This window comes from Solanum stenotomum, chromosome 10, assembly GCF_019186545.1.
Source record: "Solanum stenotomum isolate F172 chromosome 10, ASM1918654v1, whole genome shotgun sequence".
Classification (NCBI taxonomy): Eukaryota; Viridiplantae; Streptophyta; class Magnoliopsida; order Solanales; family Solanaceae; genus Solanum; species Solanum stenotomum.
In genome coordinates this window covers 22,898,136-22,919,417 of record NC_064291.1, presented here as the reverse complement: position 1 = coordinate 22,919,417, position 21,282 = coordinate 22,898,136, and the positions used below count along the sequence as shown (strand labels likewise).

General features: G+C 29.8%; 1 long non-coding RNA gene across 1 annotated transcript; it reads right to left on the bottom strand.

The window, feature by feature from the left end:
- Nucleotides 1–12,624: 12,624 nt before the first annotated feature.
- Nucleotides 12,625–15,480, bottom strand: LOC125842013 (uncharacterized). Its single transcript, XR_007443858.1, has 3 exons — nt 14,716–15,480; nt 14,556–14,614; nt 12,625–12,908 (listed from the first exon to the last, which is right to left on the bottom strand). It is a non-coding gene; the product is annotated as an uncharacterized LOC125842013 (long non-coding RNA).
- Between the last annotated feature and the right edge of the window lie 5,802 nt (nt 15,481–21,282).

Below are 21,282 nucleotides of genomic sequence, written 5' to 3'. Positions count from 1 at the left end.
ATACCTCTAAGTTGAAAACCCACGAAAATTGAAGAAGAAGCACTCGAAATCTTCAATCCTAGCTCCAACTCCTCTTCTTCCTTGAGTTAGAGAGAAATATATGAAAGAGGGAATGATTTTGGAAATTCTAAGAGGAGTGACTTAAATGAAAGGAATTAAGTCATGAAAAGGTCTTATAATTGCTAGGAAAAGAATAAAATAGCATAGGGTCAATTTTGGAAAAGGACTAAGGACCCATAAAGTCTTAACTTAAAAAATTTTGCCCCTTCCCGTCTAAACTCGTCCTTTTGGACAGTGCTTCACTATTTCGGGCATAACTTTTTACTCCAAGGTCGGAATTGGGCAAACTCAGTGGCGTTAGAAAGAGGACTCAAAGACCTTTAATTGGATAGGTAAAGGTCCACCTAATTCATTTTGAGCTAAAATATATGACCATCTAAAGTTGACCCTTACAACTCACTAGTTCAAATGACTAGTTTCCGGACGTCACGGTAATTCCTCATCATTTCATCAAGTTCTCAACTCCAAACTCACATGTGAGGCTCTAGTTTCACTAGTTCATTTTTATGGTCGTTACAGTTACCGTAGGAGGAAATGTCGCTTTAGACATAGTTTCACGTGATATGCAAATGCACTAATATCTAAGGCCTTCATCAAGTGACTCAACACGAATATCATTTTCTAAATAGCCAGGAATATCTTGATGAAAACCAAATTGGCGACTAAATCGGTGCGGACTATATGGCTCAATGACAAAGGAACCTCCCCTCCTCAATGGAAGATAATTAAAACGAAAGCTCATAAAATAAGCTAGCTCCAACTCTGGTGCTTTTCCATCATCAATATAATAAGTTGGGTGAGGCCTACTAAGCATGGTTGCATTCCATACAATGTTTTCCCCTCGATGAACATGTTTTCTTGCCTCATCTTTGTCAAAGTACTTTGCAGCGCCTTCCCCAGAATATACCACCATTCGTGGAAGAGAAGGTCCACTAGTAAGCGGATAGTGTGTCTTGAGATAATAAGCAAGCCAACCATAAACATAATGGATGGGAAAACAGAGTCTTATATGGTCTAACTGTGAAGAATTTGAAATTTTATTTAAGCCATGATATATGCTTGCTAAGACCGAAACCGTAAGGCTAACCCTTTTACCGCTCACCATTAAGCTTGCTATCTTGAAAGTTTCAGGCCGAATGAAATTCCCTTCTTTAGACGAAAATACAAAGGCACATAATCAACATGGCAAAAAGACCGTCAAATAAGTCTCATATTTTTGGTGTTTCACTCCAAGCTTAGAAAATACCATCTCTTGAGTACTTGACCATGTGTTTATCTCAGTAGGTATCTCACATGTTAGATTATGAGTAGATGACAAACGTCGAGATTTCTTCTCTTTCCTTGGGGGAGCTAGCTCATATTTGCGATCTTTCTTGCATCAAAATTGTATCCATTCATTAAAAGAGACCCTTATATTACCATTATTTTTCTCTTTAAGATGATGAAAGGCAGCAAACATACACTCGCAAGTTCGAGGAAGAAATCTTTCCCTCTTGTCATCCAAACCTGTAAGTTTCGTGGAGTTAGGTTTCACTTCTTCGTAAGGGACTCCACTAATTGGCAAACCACCTAGAATATGCAAGTCCCAAAGAGATATGAATGTTTCTCCAGTAGATGTAAGTAATGTATTTATTTGAGGGCACCAAGCCTCACAAAAGGCTTTTATAATATTGTAGTTCCGATCATAAGTAAAAAGATAAGCAAATACAGCATCAGAAATACAAGCATTGTTTAGACTTTGCCCATTTTTGCTTAAGACATCTTCTGTCCATTCCCAGTATCTCGGAATGCAGTAATATTCACCTTCAAGCACAATCTTGTCTCCCCAACGTAGTTCCTCTAGAATCATGCGGCGACCTAAATTTGAAAGAGTGCTCGCGATGTTTGTACGTTGAGGATTTGGTTTCTCAAGATACCACGCTTTTGAGGCTTTATTAGATTTGTGATCGTATTCGGATGTCCAACTTCTCATATGAAGCGTGTTCCTCAATTGTGGCCATGGATCAACATAACGACTAACAAAAGAATCCTGGACCAAAAACTTAGTCTCCATCGTACTACCCTCTGTTCCAACGATAAGATATTTGAGTTAAGAAGATGGGCAAGTATAATCCTTGAAGAAAACCATTGTTCAAACTGCAAAAAAAAAAGTGTTAATATTTACTTATGATGATGCACGAAAGAAGATAAAACTTGAAAAAAATGGGGTAGTTAAGAAGGGGCGAATAATTTAAGCATTATGGATCTTGAAAAAGCCTCAAGTTAGTGATCTTAAAGGCGAGGACATTAAACACATCCCTTCACACCTTATGCTTAAGTATTCGGGACCTTGTAACGTCTTGAGAGTAGTATTCTTTTTCAAGGTGGGGACGCTAAACACATTATTCTAGTAAAGCCTCAAGTTGGTTAAGTATTCGGGACCTTGTAACGCCTCGAGAGTAGTATTTTTTTTAAGGCGGGGACGTTAAACACAGTATTCTAGTAAAGCCTCAAGTTGGTTAAGTATTCGGGACCTTGTAACGCCTTGAGAGTAGTATTTTTTTCAAGGCGGGGATGTTAAACACAAGTATTCTAGTAAAGCCTCAAGTTGGTTAAGTATTCAGGACCTTGTAACGCCTTGAGAGTAGTATTTTTTTTCAAGACGGGGACGTTAAACACAGTATTCTAGTAAAGCCTCAAGTTGGTTAAGTATTCGGAACCTTGTAACGCCTTAAGAGTAGTATTTTTTTTCAAGGCGGGGATGTTAAACACGGTATTCTAGTAAAGTCACAAGTTAGTGATCTTCAAGGCGGGGACATTAAACACATCCCTTCACACCAGAAAATCAAATTCATGTGTGATATAGCTCTCCATTGTTCAGCCTCCACGTTGCTCCTATTGACCTATAAACAAACCCACATAATAAAATACAAATAAAGAAGGGGAAATTACCTCACAGTTGACGCCTGCAAATCAGTTCCAAGCAACAGTTCACAAATTGGTATTAAAAGTATGAGGGTCATGATCCTATTTATAGGCAAGTAATGTCGGTCATTCACTCCTAATTGATGACGGTTCAAGTGTCACAATTCAAATAGGATAGGAATATGTTACTTTTGGAGACAAATAAGGAAAAGTGCATGGTGGGACCCACAAATTTGAAAAATATAATATTTCCTACGTATTGAAAGTTTTGGCAGTATGTGTGTACAAGCTTATGATACTTATTAGGAGTCTTCCAAACAATTACACGGTCAAATATAAATAAATAGTAAATTGTATGGACAAATTATTTATTTATTATATATAGTTTGATTCAAAATTGACTTAATACTTCAATTCTAGTCTTCGTGAAAATATTTGTTTGACAAGACTTGAAGCAGGGGGCATTCGTAATCATTTAAAATTTATTAAATATAAATTTATAAAATGATTCGAATTATATTAAATTCATGAATATATTAGTCCAAATAAATATTATGGATTAATATAATTGGGCTAATTATTCAAGTCCAATAAATATGAATTTAATTAAAGTCAAAATTAATTGATTTGGGCTATAGATTAGCCCAATTTGCTAAGTCCAATGTCATCTTAACCTAGAGGCCCATCCTTTTGGTGCCACGTGGCAAATGACGTGGCATGCCAAGTCAAACAAATAAGCCAATAGGATCAAGACGTGTCAATATTTAATGATTACGAATCAGAAGATATATTAAATCAGCAATGGTATGAAATAAACCTACATTATTTAGACTTCGAAAGAATAGAATGGTATGATTTAGAAATAAATTCAGATTAAAATGAACTACGGATATTTACAATATTGGGTAAAATCTAAAGTTTCATAGTTTTTTATCATTTCATCATGCACGTATGTAGTCATGTTCGTTGTTATGCGGGATTTTTCAATTATTCCTTCCTATCATATTCATAATTGATTAAATTCATATTAGATTATTATGAACTATCACTACTAGCATCGTACTTTAGCGAATACTTCCTTCTTATCAGCGCCTCAACTTTGTTTACTCGATGAAGTAGAAAATGGACGCCCAAACCAATAACTGGACAACATGATTTTTTAGATTTAGACTGTGTAACAGATATAAATAAAACAATCCAATTATGGATAGGATACATATCAAAATAATTAATAGATAACAAGATAGTAATAGCAGAGGCACCAGGATACATAGAAAGAACACTTATAGGAACAGTAAAATTATGGCTACAAAATTTAACAAGTGAAAGCTTAACAACTTTAAGAAATAATAAGAAATTTGATGGTGGAATAGCCACTACAACCATGGAAATATTATATAAATTAGAAATAGCTATAAGAAATGAATTTAGTAGTATGACAACAGAGGTAGAAGAACAAAACAAAGAAAAAATCATAAATCGGAATCTAATGACAAAATTAGCAATATGTAATATGTGTTACATAGATGAATATACATGTGCATTTAGAGAATATTATTATAAAGGAACATATAGCATAGAAGAAAGTAAAAAAATAAGAAAATTATATTTTACAAAATTACCAGAACCTTTTAATTCAAAAATAATAAAAAGTTGGAATGAAACAGAATTAACGAACACCTTAGGAGCTAGAATGAAATTCTTGCAACGATGGTTTATGGAACTATGTGAAAAGCATAAAGAAGAAATAAAAATGAAAAAAATATTAGTAAAAAACTTAGCATGTTGCAAAAATAAAACAGCACCCCAATTTAGTTGTACGGATAGGTATTATAAAAATAGAAAGAAATATAATAAAAAAAATATAGATCAAAATATAAATATAAAAAACCAAGAAGAAGGTACTATGTAAAAAACTACAAAACCAAAAGACCATATAGACCAAAAAGAAAACTAACGAAATGTACTTGTTATAATTGTGAAAAATTAGGACATATAGCTAGAGATTGTAAATTACCTAAAAATCCAAAGAAAAAACAAATATCAGAAATAATAATAGACGATGAAAAATATACACAAATAGAGTACGTAGATTATGAATTAGAAAGTGAAGATAGCATATATGAAATATCAGAAAATGAAATAGATAGTAACATAGAAATAGAATCAGATAAAGAATTCTATAATATAACAAATGACTGAATCAGACATACAAATAATAAATAAAGAAGAACATCAAGATGAAGAATCTTTAGAACAGAAAATAGTATTTGATAATAGTATATTTGAACAAATAAAAGAAAAAGAATTAGACCTAAGCGTAGCAAAAATATTCGAAATACCAACAATAAGAAACTGGTTTAAACGACAAAAAGAAGAATATTATGTAGTAAGTCAAAGAGAACATATCATAGATTGCAAATACACTAAAGGAAAGGCCAAAATACCTATAATAAATAAACGAATAATAAATAAAGAAATACAAGATATTAAGGCTAAAAATCCAATTAAATATGTACATTTAGGAGGAACAGAAATATTAATAAAAGCATGTTTTAGAGAAGGAATAGATACACTCATAGAAATATACTTAGCAGATGATAGAATTATACAACCTATAGAAAAAAGCATAATAAGTGCGGTAAAAGGTAACCTCATATACCAAAAATTTAAATTTATAATAAGTGCTAATTACTCAGTAGCAGTAAATGACAGAAATATAGATAAATCATTAGTATTATATTGGAAAATGTCAGGAATAGAACTAGCCCCGGGAAGTAAAATATTTACAGCTAGATGTAAAAACTTATATGTTTTAACGACAAAACACAAAATAACAGCAAAAAATAAAATAAATAAAATAAAAATAGAAGATCCCTTTGAAAGAATAGTTACAGTCATAGATAAAAATGATTATAGTTATAATGAAATTGATATAGAAGAAGATTTAGAAATAGTAAAAGAAAGACTAAGCACATCGAAAAGAATAAACAATGAGATACCCCAAATATCATCAAAAATGAGTACCTCAAGGAGAATAGATAAAACCCCACTAAAATCAATGGAAGAAGACATAAAACCATATCATTACTACATCACGGGAATAATGGAACAACGAAAATATTTAATACTAATAGATACAGGACGAGAAGAAAATTATATTACAAGAGAATTAGTGACGGAAGATGAAATAATAACTATTGAACAATCATGCTCCGAACTACCAAAAGCATTAATATATACCGAAGAAACTACAGAAAAGGAAATAATCATCGGAGGAGTACCAATAGTGATAAAATTCAAAATATATCAAGGAAATGAAAATATCATCTTAGGAATAAAATGGTTAGAACAAGTAAAACCATATAATCTAGAAGACAAACAATTAACAATAAATTATGAAAATAAAAGGGTAATAATAAAAAGGACTTTAGTATGATAAAAATATGAAAATATATATACTTGCGAAGATAATAATAGAAGGATATTACAACCGATATTATACACCAATGATAGATACGGGAGCAGAAGCTAATATATGTAAATATAATTGTTTACCAGAAGATAAGTGGGAAAAATTAAAAACACCTATAGTAGTAACAGGATTTAATAATGAAGGAAGCATGATCACATATAAGGCAAAAAATATAAAAGTACAAATATGGGATAAGATATTAACTATAGAAGAAATATATAACTTTGAATTAACTACAAAAGATATGCTATTAGGAATGCCATTTTTAGAAAAATTATACCCACATATAATTACAAAAACACACTGGTGGTTCACGACACCGTGTAAACAAAAAATAGGAGCAAAAAGAGTAAATAATAAAAAACGAAAAACAACGGAATGGATAAAAGGAAGTGAAAAAATTACACAAAAATTAGAAAATATAAAAGAAGAAGACCCTAAAATAGAATTAATTATATTCTCTATAGATAAAGTAAAAATAATTCAAGATAAGTTAGAATTATTATATAGTGAGGATCCTTTACAAGGATGGGAAAAACATAAAACAAAAGTAAAAATTGAGCTAATTGATAATAACAGTATAATAACCCAAAAACCATTAAAGTATAATTTTAATGATTTAACCGAATTTAAGATACATATAGATGAATTACTAGAAAAAGGATATATACAAGAAAGCAATAGTAAGCATACAAGCCCGGCATTTATCGTAAATAAACATAGTGAACAAAAAAGAGGAAAAAGTAGAATGGTTATTGATTATAGAAATTTAAATGCAAAAACTAAAACATATAATTATCCGATACCAAATAAAATACTAAAGATAAGACAAATACAAGGATATAATTATTTTAGCAAATTTGATTGTAAATCAGGATTTTACCACTTAAAACTAGAAGAAGAATCTAAAAAACTAACAGCATTCACTGTACCACAAGGATTTTATGAATGGAATGTATTACCATTTGGATATAAAAACGCACCAGGTAGATATCAACACTTTATGGACAATTACTTTAAACAAATAGAAAATTGTGTAGTGTACATAGATGATATATTATTATATTCCAAAACACAAGATGAACATATAAGATTATTAGAAAAATTTATACATATCATAGAATATTCAGGTATAAGTCTAAGTAAAAAGAAAGCAGATATAATGAAAAATCAAATAGAATTCTTAGGAATACAAATTGATAAAAATGGAATAAAAATGCAAACACATATAGTACAAATAATAATTAACTCAAATGAATAGCTGGATAAGAAAAACAAATTACAATCATTTCTAGGACTAGTAAATCAAGTAAGAGAATATATACCAAAATTAGCAGAGAATTTAAAACCATTACAACAAAAATTAAAGAAAGATGTAGAATACCAGTTTAATAAGAAAGACCAAACACAAATACAAAAAATAAAATTATTATGTAAAAACCTACCTAAACTATATTTTCCGGATGAAAATAAAAAATTTACTTATATAGTAGAATCCGACGCTAGTGAAAAGAGTTATGGAGGAGTATTAAAATATAGGTATGGAGAAGGAAAAATAGAACATCATTGTAGATATTATTCAGGAACATTTACTAATGCAAAAGTAAGATGGAAAATAAATAGGAAAGAATTATATTCGGTATATAAGTGTTTATTATCATTTGAACCATATATTGTATACAACGAATTTATTATAAGAACAGATAATACACAAGTAAAATGGTGGCTAACAAGAAAAATACAAGATTCGGTAACAACAAAAGAAATAAGGAGATTGGTATTAAATATATTAAATTTTACATTTACAATTGAAGTAATAAAAACTGATAAGAATGTTATTGCTGATTACCTATCACGACAAAGCTACTCAAACTGAGACTGAGGAAGAAGATACAATTGAAAAGATATTCAAAGACATTACTACACTTTGCACAAAAGTGGATAGTATGGACAACGAGATACCAAAGCTAAAGACTGATGAAAATAATCTAAAGTCTAAAGCTAGTCAGTAGCATGACTATAAAAATGCGGAGCTACGTCGATCGGAAGACGGAAAAAACCCAGAGCTAAAAGGAGACGATGGGAAACTCCTTAAAACCCATAATGTTTGTTTAAATACAGATGCAGGTACAAGCAAACAAGTTAGCGATAAACAACATAAAAATGCTAACTTAAACCAGCTATTCGCAAAACCTTTTACCCAAAGGACACCTAGACATGTGTTCATAGAACCACAAACATCTACATACGCAGATAGTTTGCAAAACCAAAATGAGAAAAAGACATATAACTACATCACACGAACCTATATTGAAAATATCCACAAAATCCAAACCTATTTAAACCGCAACCCCAGATCAACTACAAAAGAACCAAACCAGGATTATTTGACACAAAAGTTACAATGATGTAACAAGTTAATTGCACAGCCGAAAACTAACGCTAATTTAGTAAGAACATGTTACAACTACGGACTGTTAAATACTGTATACACATACAACGGAGAAGAAGTTAGTGGAATACCAGAACTACACAAAGCATTCGTCACATACAAAAGAGTTACGAAAGGAAATTTATTTTATATAAAATTCTATACAGCACCAGCGGAGATATAATACGAGGAAATAAAACCTCCAATACAGGTTATCAAGATAGGATTAACTAAAGATATGATTATACCCGAAGATATCGGACAACAAGAAAAGATATGCAAAATAGAGATACCAAGTTTTTATGCCAACAAACGAATAATTGGTATATCAACGATTATACAAGAGCTAGCAAATAACTATTTAAACGGAAACGCTATATGGAGCTACTATGCAAGAGACCAGCTAATGATTTATTCCAATTCAAGGGAGCTAAGGAAAGCAGATATGGATGAAGTCTAAAGATGGATTTTATTACTACTAAAGCCAGAAGAACGACCTACGACACGAGCACTAAAAGAAAGATTTATTTCAGTAGAATTATTAACCAGATATTGCAAGCTAATTGGTCATAAATACCCGGGCCATATATGTTCAAAGTGCAACGGAAAAGATAATATAATTCCAGATGTCCAGCTGGAATGATCTAATAAGATAAAGACGGAAGATGATAAGAAGAAGAAGAAGACAAGAAAAAAAAGATAAAAAGAAGATACGGACGACACTTGTAAATTCTACTAGTCTTATTATTGAATGTAATGTAAAATAGTCAATAAAGTAGGTAGTGTGTGCATGTGCATATTAGAAGTAGGATGGACAAATGTAATAAAGAGTATGGGCAAGTATGGACAAGTATGGACAAGTATGGACAAGTGTAACAATAGTATGGGTAAGTGTAAGTAGTAGGACTGGTAGGTGTAAGTAGCACATTATTGTAAGTAGTACGTGAGAATTTCTTTCTATATAAGGGAGGATATATGTAAATATAATGGCAGGCAATGCCTAATATAAAAAACTTTCTTTCAAAAAACTCTCTCAACTAAAAAATTAGTATTTAGATAAATGGAGCAACAATCTGAAATCCAATCAGATATTTCAGATAGCATGGCTAAGTAAGAGACAAAGGTATATTGTTCAAAAAATATGCGGAACTAATTTCATATATTCCTGAATATCATATATATGATTGAATAAATTTATGTTAGTTATTATGTATTAGAATTATTTGAATCATGATTTCTAGTTTATTAGCACACTGGAAATAAGGAGAAAACTTCTATACTATGTCATCCTAATGTTGAAACCGGTAGGCAAGGAAAGCCGTTTAGGGGAGTAAACAAAGTTGAGGCGCTGATAAAAAGGAAGTATCCGCTAAAATACGATGTTAGTAGTGACAGGAAAACATGATAAACAGATAATCTAGTTCATAATAATCTAATATGAATTTAATCAATTATAAATATGATAGGAAGGAATAATTGAAAAACCCCGCATAACAACGAACATGACTACATACTTGCATGATGAAATGATAAAAAACTATGAAACTTTAATTTTATATATACTTAACGGTATAGAAATAATTGAATTAAGAATAATAATATGGGAAAAAATATTTAATGATTACGAATCAGAAGATATATTAAATCAGCAATTGTATGAAATAAACCTACATGATTTAGACTTCGAAAGAATAGAATGGTATGATTTAGAAATAAATTCAGATTAAAATGAACTACGGATATTTACAAGATTGGGTAAAATCTATGGAAGATATAAAACTATTAGAACAATTAATGGAGGAAAATTTATATATGTACCAAAGAATCGAAGATATGTTATAACTAGAATATATCATAAATAATATTAAAGAAATATTCAGATTAAAACAAATATCAGAAGAATATTACAATAAATATTATTACATATTACTATGAATTTAGCACTATCAAAAAATAATATTAAAGAGATATTAAGATGAAGACACTTAGTAAAAAGATATTATAATAAAATCTTAAAAATAAGTTACTCACCCACCGCACTACCATCTACCACACTATCACTTTCATGAATTCACTAACTACTAGTTCCGCTACGAAAAATGGTAGCCCGCTCCATAAAGCCCATATAACATGTCACTTAAATCTAATTGGTCGAAGGGAATCTTGTTCCAATCGCAACTCCTCTATTCTAAAACTATAAATAAGGGTCCTCATAATTCAGAATAGAAGACAGAAAATTCTAAACAAGAAGCTAGAGAAAATTCGTGGTACAAACGCCATAAAATTCTCTATAAAGCTACAAGTTTAAGAATTCAAGCATTCAAGTTCAAGAGCGATCAAGATCAAGACCATCAGATTCAAGAACAAGCTCGAAGCCCTTGAATTCAAGTAAAAGTCAAGATCAAGATAAAGTTCAAAGTTCAAATTCATCGAAGATTCAAGAACAAGCTTTAAAGCCCTTGAATTCATATTTGAAAAGGCGAATTCAAAGGAATCATAAAGCTTGTAACACTCGCACTCTGAAACAATAGATACGATTGTTGCTATAATTTTCCGTTCTTGATTATTATTTTCTCGACGCGAATTTTATTGTCTACACATGTCTCTTCATTTTACTTGTAACTTCTAATCTATATATCTATATATAAAGGAGGAACATAGAGAATGTGACGTGGCACCTCTCTATGGCCTCCATTCATATTTATCCTTCTTTTTTTTTGGAATTTTTAATGTCAATATTTTAATTAATCTTTTATTCTTTATCTATAGTCACTTGTAATTAATTTATTAAATTTATTGGTAAAAACAATCAACCCTTCCCCTCCCCCCACGTCTAACATCATGACCAATTCTTCAACTTTTCATCTTCTCTTTTAATTATTATTTATACTCTTTTTATGACATTAAATGTTTTTTTTTTGTCTCAAAATCAATTGTGGAGTTGAAACATTATCTCCTTCCATAGTTACTATAAATCTCCAACAATTTATATCATGGAGAAATATTTTTTGTTCACCAATTGCTTCCCTTCTGATGGGACTGCTTAAGTAGTTTTCAGGTACCATTTTATTTTATTTTATTTGTTTATAAATATTAATATTATATAAGATTTTAATAATGATATTTTGTATCATACTTTCATCATTATCATTTTAGATGACTGTTCTTTTCAATTATTTTGTTTTTTTGTATCACAATATCATCATTATCATTTAGATGACTATTTTTCAATTGGTTTGCTATTTTATAGATTCTTGAATTTATTTGGAACAAAATATTATATTTGTATAATTGTGTTTGTCATTTTATCATGTTATCTTATTATATTGCTTCATTCTTGTATTTATTTCTATTCTAATGTTATTTTTTATTTAAATTTTAATTTCTCAATTGATGAATTGAATTTCATCTCAGGCTATTTTCACATTCATGTGTAGAATATCATCTTTTCTAATTTATATTATATTATGTTGTTGATTATCACAATATGCATTATTTTACTTCATATATTAATGTGGATTTTATGGGTAAGTACAAAAAATTGATGATTATTGATAAGAGTAATAACCCATTTTTCCTATTGACATTTTAGTAGCTTTAGTTAATGATAAAGGTCATGCACAATTTTTCTTGATATTTTGTTTGTTTACAACTAATGCTTGCTTCTCTTTTAATAACTAGTTGCCCGTGCGCGCACGAATCCAATATATATTATATTGGATGACAGTAGTTAAACATATTGATTATGTGAGAATTATCCGAAGATGACTAATTCATACATACATATATACTGTTTGTACATAAGATTCATGATATCACTATGTATACATCATTTACAAATGGTTACATAAACTCTTATCAGCAAAAGGTAATAAAGTGATGCGGTCGGTGACTTTGTTGGTGGCTGGCAAGTTGTTCTTAATTACTACTGCAATTGCAAATTCGAGTTTAGGGGTCGCCAAAGCATTGAGAGATGGAAGGAATGCTCTGTCTAACCGCAATGCTTGTCTGGCCTCTCCAGCCAAATTGATAAATTGCCTGTGGAGATTTTATGTTGAAATGAGAGAATTGTTTTAAGTAGTGAATGTAGAGTGTAGTAATAACAAAGTGTCACACACATTGTTAAAGCATGCATAGGCCATCACGCCTTCTCTTGTTCAATATTTAACCCACTTTTTCAAATAGACAGTGCAAAAGCAAAAAAAAATAGCAGGCCAAGCTCAATTATGTTTCAAGAACTTCAGAAGTATATTGTACTAAAACTTTGAACAACAACTTCTCATCAATTGGATCCAGAATCATATGTCAAAATACACAGCAGGGGTACTCAACACTTTCCAAACTTAATAACCCGTTTCGATTAGCTTATTTTAAGCGCTTTTAAGCTAAAATAACTTTTAAGAACTTAATTGCTCGGATGGTAAGCACCCCTCACTTCCAACCCGAAGGTTGCAAGTTCTTGTCACCAAGGGAGCAAAAGGGGTGGGAGCTCCTAGGAAGGGTAAACAAAAAATTAAAAAAAAATAAAAAAAGTGTGTGAATAAGTCAAATTAATGCTTAGTAAACACTTTGTTTTAAGCTAAAATCCTAAAAATAAGCCACAAGTTGGTACTTCTAACTTATGGCTTTTGCCTTATAAGTCAAAAATGAAAAGCAAATCCAAACAGGCTCTAAAACCAGACTCGAATTTAGATCAGTCTCGAAAAGTCTGAACTACAACTACTACTATAAGCCACAAGTTAGTACTTCTAACTTATTACTTTTGGCTTATAAGTCAAAAATGAAAAGCAAATCCAAACAGGCTCTAAAATCATACTCGAATTTAGATCAGTCTCAATAAGTCTGAACTACAACTACTACTACTAATACAGATTTCAGCAGCAACAGTGTAGATTTTCATTTACTTCAGCGGCATGAATCTTCTTCTTGAAATTTGTTATAATTTTCAACTCCAATTCAAGTTAAAGCTAAAAGCAACAATTTAATATTTTCTAACCATATCTATCCACAAATCAACAACCAAAAGGAACTCCTCAATCACAACAGATAAACTGAGGGGGAAAAGAGCTATGCTTACGGTAATCACCGTTGAGAATATTAAACATGTTGTGCCGGGTAACATAACTTAATTACTACTTCAAACATCTTTAATAACATTTTCTTCATCACATATTTACTAAATTTTTCCATGGCTCAAAACAACAAAACTTTGTCCATCACAAATTAAAATAAATCAGACAGCTTGAAAAATTTATAGAAGTGCATTGTTAGGAGTCATGTTTATAAATTTATTTCTTAACATTAAAGCATAAGGAAAAAGTGTACAGATTTCCTAAGTAGATATAAATTATCACAATTAGAATGTTTATAAACTTTAGCAGCTTCATCTTTTCAAAATAAAATCATGGAACAGAGGAAAGTGAAAGCTCGCTTCACACATTTAATTGAAGCAACAATTGGAGTCAGTTATTGGAAGCGTTCATTGAAGGAAAATAGAAACATAGTTTCAAATTTGGGATAAAGAATTTGAATGAAAAGTAGATCACTACCACAACAAAGCCATTATTTTTTTACAGACAGTATTAAAAGAAAATAATTCAGCTAATAAGAAGACAGGTGAATCCAAGAAAAAAATAATCAAATAGATAGGCAAATTGAAGAAGCTAAAAAAAGATAGATACATACCGAAGTTAAGAAGGCTGAATCCACTGAGGAACACTAATCAGAACAACACAGTCAGAAACCTGAAAGAAAACAATCGGATTTAATAGTTCAGTTAACTAATATTTTTATAATGTTAAATTAATCAAGAATAGTTTAAAGTGTATCATACAAATATTTTTACCTCTAATTTCACGAAGAGGGGAAAAAACTTTTCTCTATCGTTTTGCCCCTTTTCTTGTTGACACTTATCCTAATAAAGAGCAAAATTTTACAAACCCAACAAATTCCATGAAGGTCGAAACCTATAGCTGAATCATCACCGATGACATCGGTTAATTTAGTTGACCCGTTTACTACAAATAATTAAAATAATATTTGTGAACTTGATCACTCCAAATAAAATGAGTCGGACATATCATCAAACACTTTGAGGGCATGCATATTCCAGTTCAATAAACAAGAAACAAATAGCAAATAAGTGCAATAAGCAAAGAGTGATAGGAATAAAGAACTTACCAAAATTGAGAGTTGAGATCAGACAAAAAATAGAATCAGAATTTATATCTATCCGCATCAAATATGTACCGCTTGCATGTTTCATTTGTGCAGATAATAGGGATGAAATCTTCGTATCAAGTTACCTCTTTTTCCTTTACCTTTATGATCAGGTAAAATCTGTGCATGTAGCATTTTTCTCTTAAAAGAAAAGCAACTACCGGGGAAAAAAAAATCACCATTATCGTCGGCATAGAGCTCCAAGTTTAGCCCTAAACTCTTTTCTCCAACACAAAAATAGTCAACCAAATCAGAAAAATAAGTACATAACTACATATTGTTAACAGAAATGATGAACACAATTTTAACAAAACATCAAGCTATATTATTATCTGAGGAGTGGAGAAAGAGAAGTATATATGTGGACTGTGGAGAGAAGAAAGAGAAGAAGTATATGTGGTATCTGCAAAGTTAACAGCCACGTGGATTTATTAGTATGCGCTGAATTAGCTGAGAAGACCACTATACCCTTAAATGTAAATTTATTTCCATTAAGCTGATATGTTGATACCAAGTTCCTTACTCATGCTTCTATAATAGTAGATCGTAGAAAATCATTCTTTATTTAGACTTCAATTTCTATAAGCTAATTGAAATTATTCTTGATTTTTTTAAAAGTTAACTTACATTCAAACATTTTACCTTATATAATTTAGATCATATGGTGGAATTTGTCAAAATATGTGCTATTGAACTTTCCTAATATTGTGAAATGATAAGACATAAGTTAAAAGATTCATCGTCTAATATCTCATTTTTATTATTGATAATTTAGTAGCTTCTTTGTATCCATGAAAATCTTTATATATATATGGTAAAATTAGATATAGAAGAGATAAAGTGAGACATCACTTGGGTCATGATTCATAATTTCATATTCAACTATTTTTTCAATTCTTTCGCTTTTCTTATTTATATCTCTAGAATTTTTTTAATCTTTAACATAAAAAATTTAAAAATTTATTTTACAAATTATTCCTTACGAGTTTTAAATAAAACTAAAGTTTATAGCCACAATGACTTGAGCTTTTTTCAGTTTAGTTTTTTTATTTATCTTTTATCTTATTTATTTATTTATTTTATCCTATTTTAGGTGCTTACGACGTTACAAATTAACCATATACCAAGAATAACTCAAGAATCATATTTTCAAAAAAAATGAAGAAGTCTTAACGGTTTCTTCTACCATTAGCTACTATTAAATTAAAATTTATCCTTTCTTAATTCTGAATTAATATTATATCATTATGATTCTTAAATATGTTTTATTTTTTTTACTTTCATTCTTTTACAAAATTTTTTATATATTATAATGATTCATAATATGATAAATTAGGCATGCAAAAGTAACTAAATTAATTAATCAAATATTGTCATTTGATTTACAAATTGGGAAGAGTAGTTCATGCGACTAATCATTTATAGGCGATGAAATTAGGAGGAAGGTATATATATATATCAGTGACTGGTTTACGAAACAAGGAGTTAAGCAAAGGCAAGGAGATTGATAAAAGAACCTGGCCGAAGTAAGTCTTGTGTTCAATTTCGTGGTTGGAAGGATTTCTTTCTGCCATCTGTCTTTCCCTTCTCTCTCTTCTCTTAGCAAAGGTAGGTGAAAGTCAAACCTTTGGCTTGCGGGCTCAGGGATTGCAGTCAGTTGCTTTTCCTATAGCCGTCAGCTCGTTCTTGATAGATCTGATCGGGTGTTCATAATCTAGAGTAAAAGGATTCGAACCTTTGCATGCCGATATCAAAAATCGATGGCTTACCACTTGGCTATACTCCATAGGCCTATTTTGGACGGTAATAGTATTCTTCTTCTTCATATTATTATTTTTCTTTTGTTCAATGGTGTGGTTTCTTAAAATGTGTCAATATGGTGATAAAACTTAAAATCATTTGAATTTTAATAATGCTCCTGAGAGTCATTTAGAAGAAATTTGGAAAGAGGAGAATGACTATGTAGTTTTTTCACATTTATAATTGTTTGTCACTAATATTGACTTTGTTTTCTATACACATGCTTATGTTGTTGATTAATTGCAGTTATATGATAGAAAAACATTGTAAAAAATTTGTTGTATATAGGATCTTAATATTTTTCTTTTATTTAAGACAGTTTCTCTAAGGCAGAGATTTCGAGGCTATTAATCATGTGTTTTTTATTTAATTTTTAGTATTTTTTCTTCAATAAGATCATTAACAATTGCATTTACATTAGAAAATGACATATTATAAGCATTTATTTTAGTTATCACTTAAAGTGTATATGACCTGATAACTAAGTGATTTATATACTTATTACTATATCATAACTCTAGAAAAAACGCATTTAAATGGATAAAATCATATTAACGTTCAATTATTACTACTTCAATATAAAAGAATAGGAAGGAATGTGATATTTAAATTGTGCTAATTTAAGAAATTGTTTTCTTTTTCGATGAAGCTAATACGGAAGAAATTTAAAATACAGTTAAAGTGAGTAAGAATTTTGTATTTAGTTTATTTGAATTTGAATATCGAAATTAAAATACTATTTTTAAAAAAATCATGAATCTAATATTTTTTAGCAGCGCGAAGCGCACCCATATTTACTAGTCTTAAATATTATTCATAACTTTTGTAAGTTTTATTTTTCATAATTCTTATAAATATTTAATTAGTGTTAAAATTATAATAAACAAATGTAATAATAAAGACGCAGTAAAAAAAAGTTCAAATTCTTTTTTTACAAAATTAGAATTTGTATAGAAAATTAGTACTCCTACAAAAGATAGAAGAAATTAAAATATACAAAATATTTTCAACATAATACAATTTATTGTTATGTCAAAATATTACTTCTTATTCCATTTACTTCACAATTTTTTGTTCTACTATATACATGTGAATAGTTTGCACTTAAAAAGATGCTAAAAGAAATTCTATTTTATATATTTGAAAAACGGTGAGAAAATGTATCATATCGACGAAGAGAAATATCAATAATATCTTATACATTATACACTAAACTAAATATAAATTTTACACATTATTATTTTATAAATATTTCATATAGTCGCGCAATGGACAGACAATTTTACTAGTATAGATAAATTAAAAAGTGTTTATAAAGATTGATTTAAACTTAGAGCAATTGTCATTCAAAGACACTCCCCAAATGGCAACGTAATCTACTAGCATAACAGTATCGCTTTAGAAATTTCCACCGGCAAAAGTGACTCCGAGTCCGTTTCAGCAAGGGTTTTGGATACACAAAATATTTCAGGCTTTTCTTTTGACAAAATAAAATTACTTTCCTTCATTTCAATTCTCTTAAGAGTATTTAATTTTGACTTGAAAAAGAGTTTAATAAAAAAGTGAAAATAAATAACATGAGAAATCAAAATAATAGGATAAAAGAAAGATATATTAACCATCTAACAAACCCTAGCTAATGTAGACATAGAATATAATAATGAGTGTTATAATAATAAGTGTATGGCCATTCTATAAGCAAGAAAAGCTTACAATGAGCCAAATTTAACCTTTTCATCAGAAAGAAGGCAATCATGTTGTGAATTGAACCATTCCATAGTAGAGGGCTTGTTGACATGCCATTCTTCACCCAATACCTTGTTAGCCAATTTCTCCACACTACAATTATTAGCAATTTCACCAAAAGTAGCCATTTCTCTAGCCTTATCCCTCAAGTCCACCCACTTGCTAATCTTCATATTATAATCCTTCTCTAGCTTCTTTACCACTAGTTCAATCCCTAGCCCAACTACTATGGTCTTGTTATCAGACAATGGTTTCCACAAAAACAATAGATATTTCCCATATCTATCTAAGTCATAGAATAGGCAATGATTATCAACACAAATATGTAAAAGCTCAAAGGGAGCTTTTGATATATTGCGTTTATAATCATAATATGAAAAGTTGTTATTCTTGTATTGTGCACTACGATCAGCAAAAAGACTCAAGATTAGAGTCTTTTCTTTCTTCTTTTCTTGAATCTTTTTTATTTTGGATACCCAATTGTTGACTAACGCACAATTTGATGAACCATTCCATAAAGTCTCCACTATGATGGGTTTTTTATTTAATGGACGTATGGTTGTTGTGTACATCATCTCATCCACCTCGTCCTGTTCAATTGTCACCTCCATGACAAAAGTTTAATTTGTTGTTAGGGTTTAGGGCATCCTTAATTGTTTATATAACGATATTAGCCGACCTAATTATAATTTTTATTTTTCAGTAAGGAAATTGTCATCTCCGTGCCCTATCACAAAATTGTTATTGGGTTATTGGGTTATTGAGTTATTGGGTTATTGATGGTTTTATAAAAAAGTTATTGGGTTATTGGTTCGGTTTTACTATTGGGTTATTGGGTAAACCGATAACCCAATAAGATGATAATAACCTACCACTTTACCCTTCCTAAATATTAAATATTAAATATTAATAATTTAGTATATAACTAGACATTATAACTCTATCAAATTATCAGGTACCCTACCCACTTCACACTACTCAAAACCTAAAGACTAAAGTAAGGGTTCACAATTATAGCTATTTGATTTTAGTTTTAGTTTTAGTTTTAGTCTTGTTGGGCTATTTAATTTTAGTTTTAGTTTGTAATTTTAGGCTGTAGTTTTTACAAGTTTATAAAGGTCTATAATTTGATTAACATCATAAATCTCATAATATGTTTTGGCGGTGACATGTAATTATCGTCTCCATACTATATTTTTCTCTTATTGATGCAATTTCTCATTATCTTTCTTGTTTCACTATATCAAAGCATTTAGAGAAGTGAGAAGTCATATAATATGTTATGGACATTTTCTTATTTGATAAATCGAAAATCGAACTGATATCGACCAAAAATCGATAAATCGAAACCCAATAAAAATATCTTATTAGTTTGTTATTGGGTTAGCATATTTAAAAATAAAAAAATGATAAACCGAACAGATAATATATAAAACAGAATTGACCGATGCTCACCCCTACTACTACTAACAAGTAACAACATTTTCTTAATTTACTAGATAACTTACCAGCACTTTGCGTGGTAATTCATGACATCATTAAGATTATAATTGATCATTTTTTAATATCCGAATATTAGAAATTTGATATTGTCACATATATTAAGAACTTGAAAGATTATAAAATTCTTACTCTTTAATGAATTTTATCTTCGACATATTTTTAATTATAATATTTGTTCTTTGATATAATATGCTTCTAAATATTAAATGATTTTTCACAGATTAGTCAATTATCACTTTCTTTATTGTTTGGTACATGTGCATGCAAAGTATAAGATACTCAATTTGATGGCCTATTATGCATTCTTTAGCCAATAACATCTAGTTTTCCTTGTCCTTCCATGTCATTGTCCATAAACACCACTAAATATGCCATAATAAATTGATTATGCGAAATATCAACCCCTTGTATCTCAAATGTGTGTTCCTTGATTATTCTAGAGCTAGTAAATCAAATAAAGATCTCATTAATTTTTTATAAAGTTTTTTGATCATATTTAATAAATTAAAAATATTTTGAAATACATTATTTTTGAAAGAAAAAAAATAACAACTAAAAAATTATAAACAAATCAAGCCACATGTTTGTTATTCTTGAGGGCACAAGCTGGGAAAAATAGAGGAAATAAAAACAATTACAACTTACATATGTGGATCGTGTAAATCTGGTATTGAAATTTTAGGCTGGTTTTATGTTAATGCTAAGTGTTCGTAGGCTCAAAATCTTAGGTGTTACATTGTCAGTCATAGCACGCTATAGAGGTAATAGTGCATCTAAAGAAATATATTGAATGAGTTCAACAAACATCATTTATTAGGAAAGACAAGTAATATATCTATCTATCTATCTATCTATCCATCCATCCATCAACTTTTATATCCATCAACTTTTATGTCTATCAATCTATCTTTATCTATATCTATATTTATCTATCTATCGATCTATCTATCTATCTATCGATCGATCTATCTATCTATCTATCGATCGATCTATCTATCTATCTAAAATATCTATCTATCTATCTATCTATCAATCTATCTATCTATCATCTATCTATCTATCCATCCATCCATCAACTTTTATATCCATCAACTTTTATGTCGATCAATCTATCTTTATCTATATCTATATTTATCTATCTATC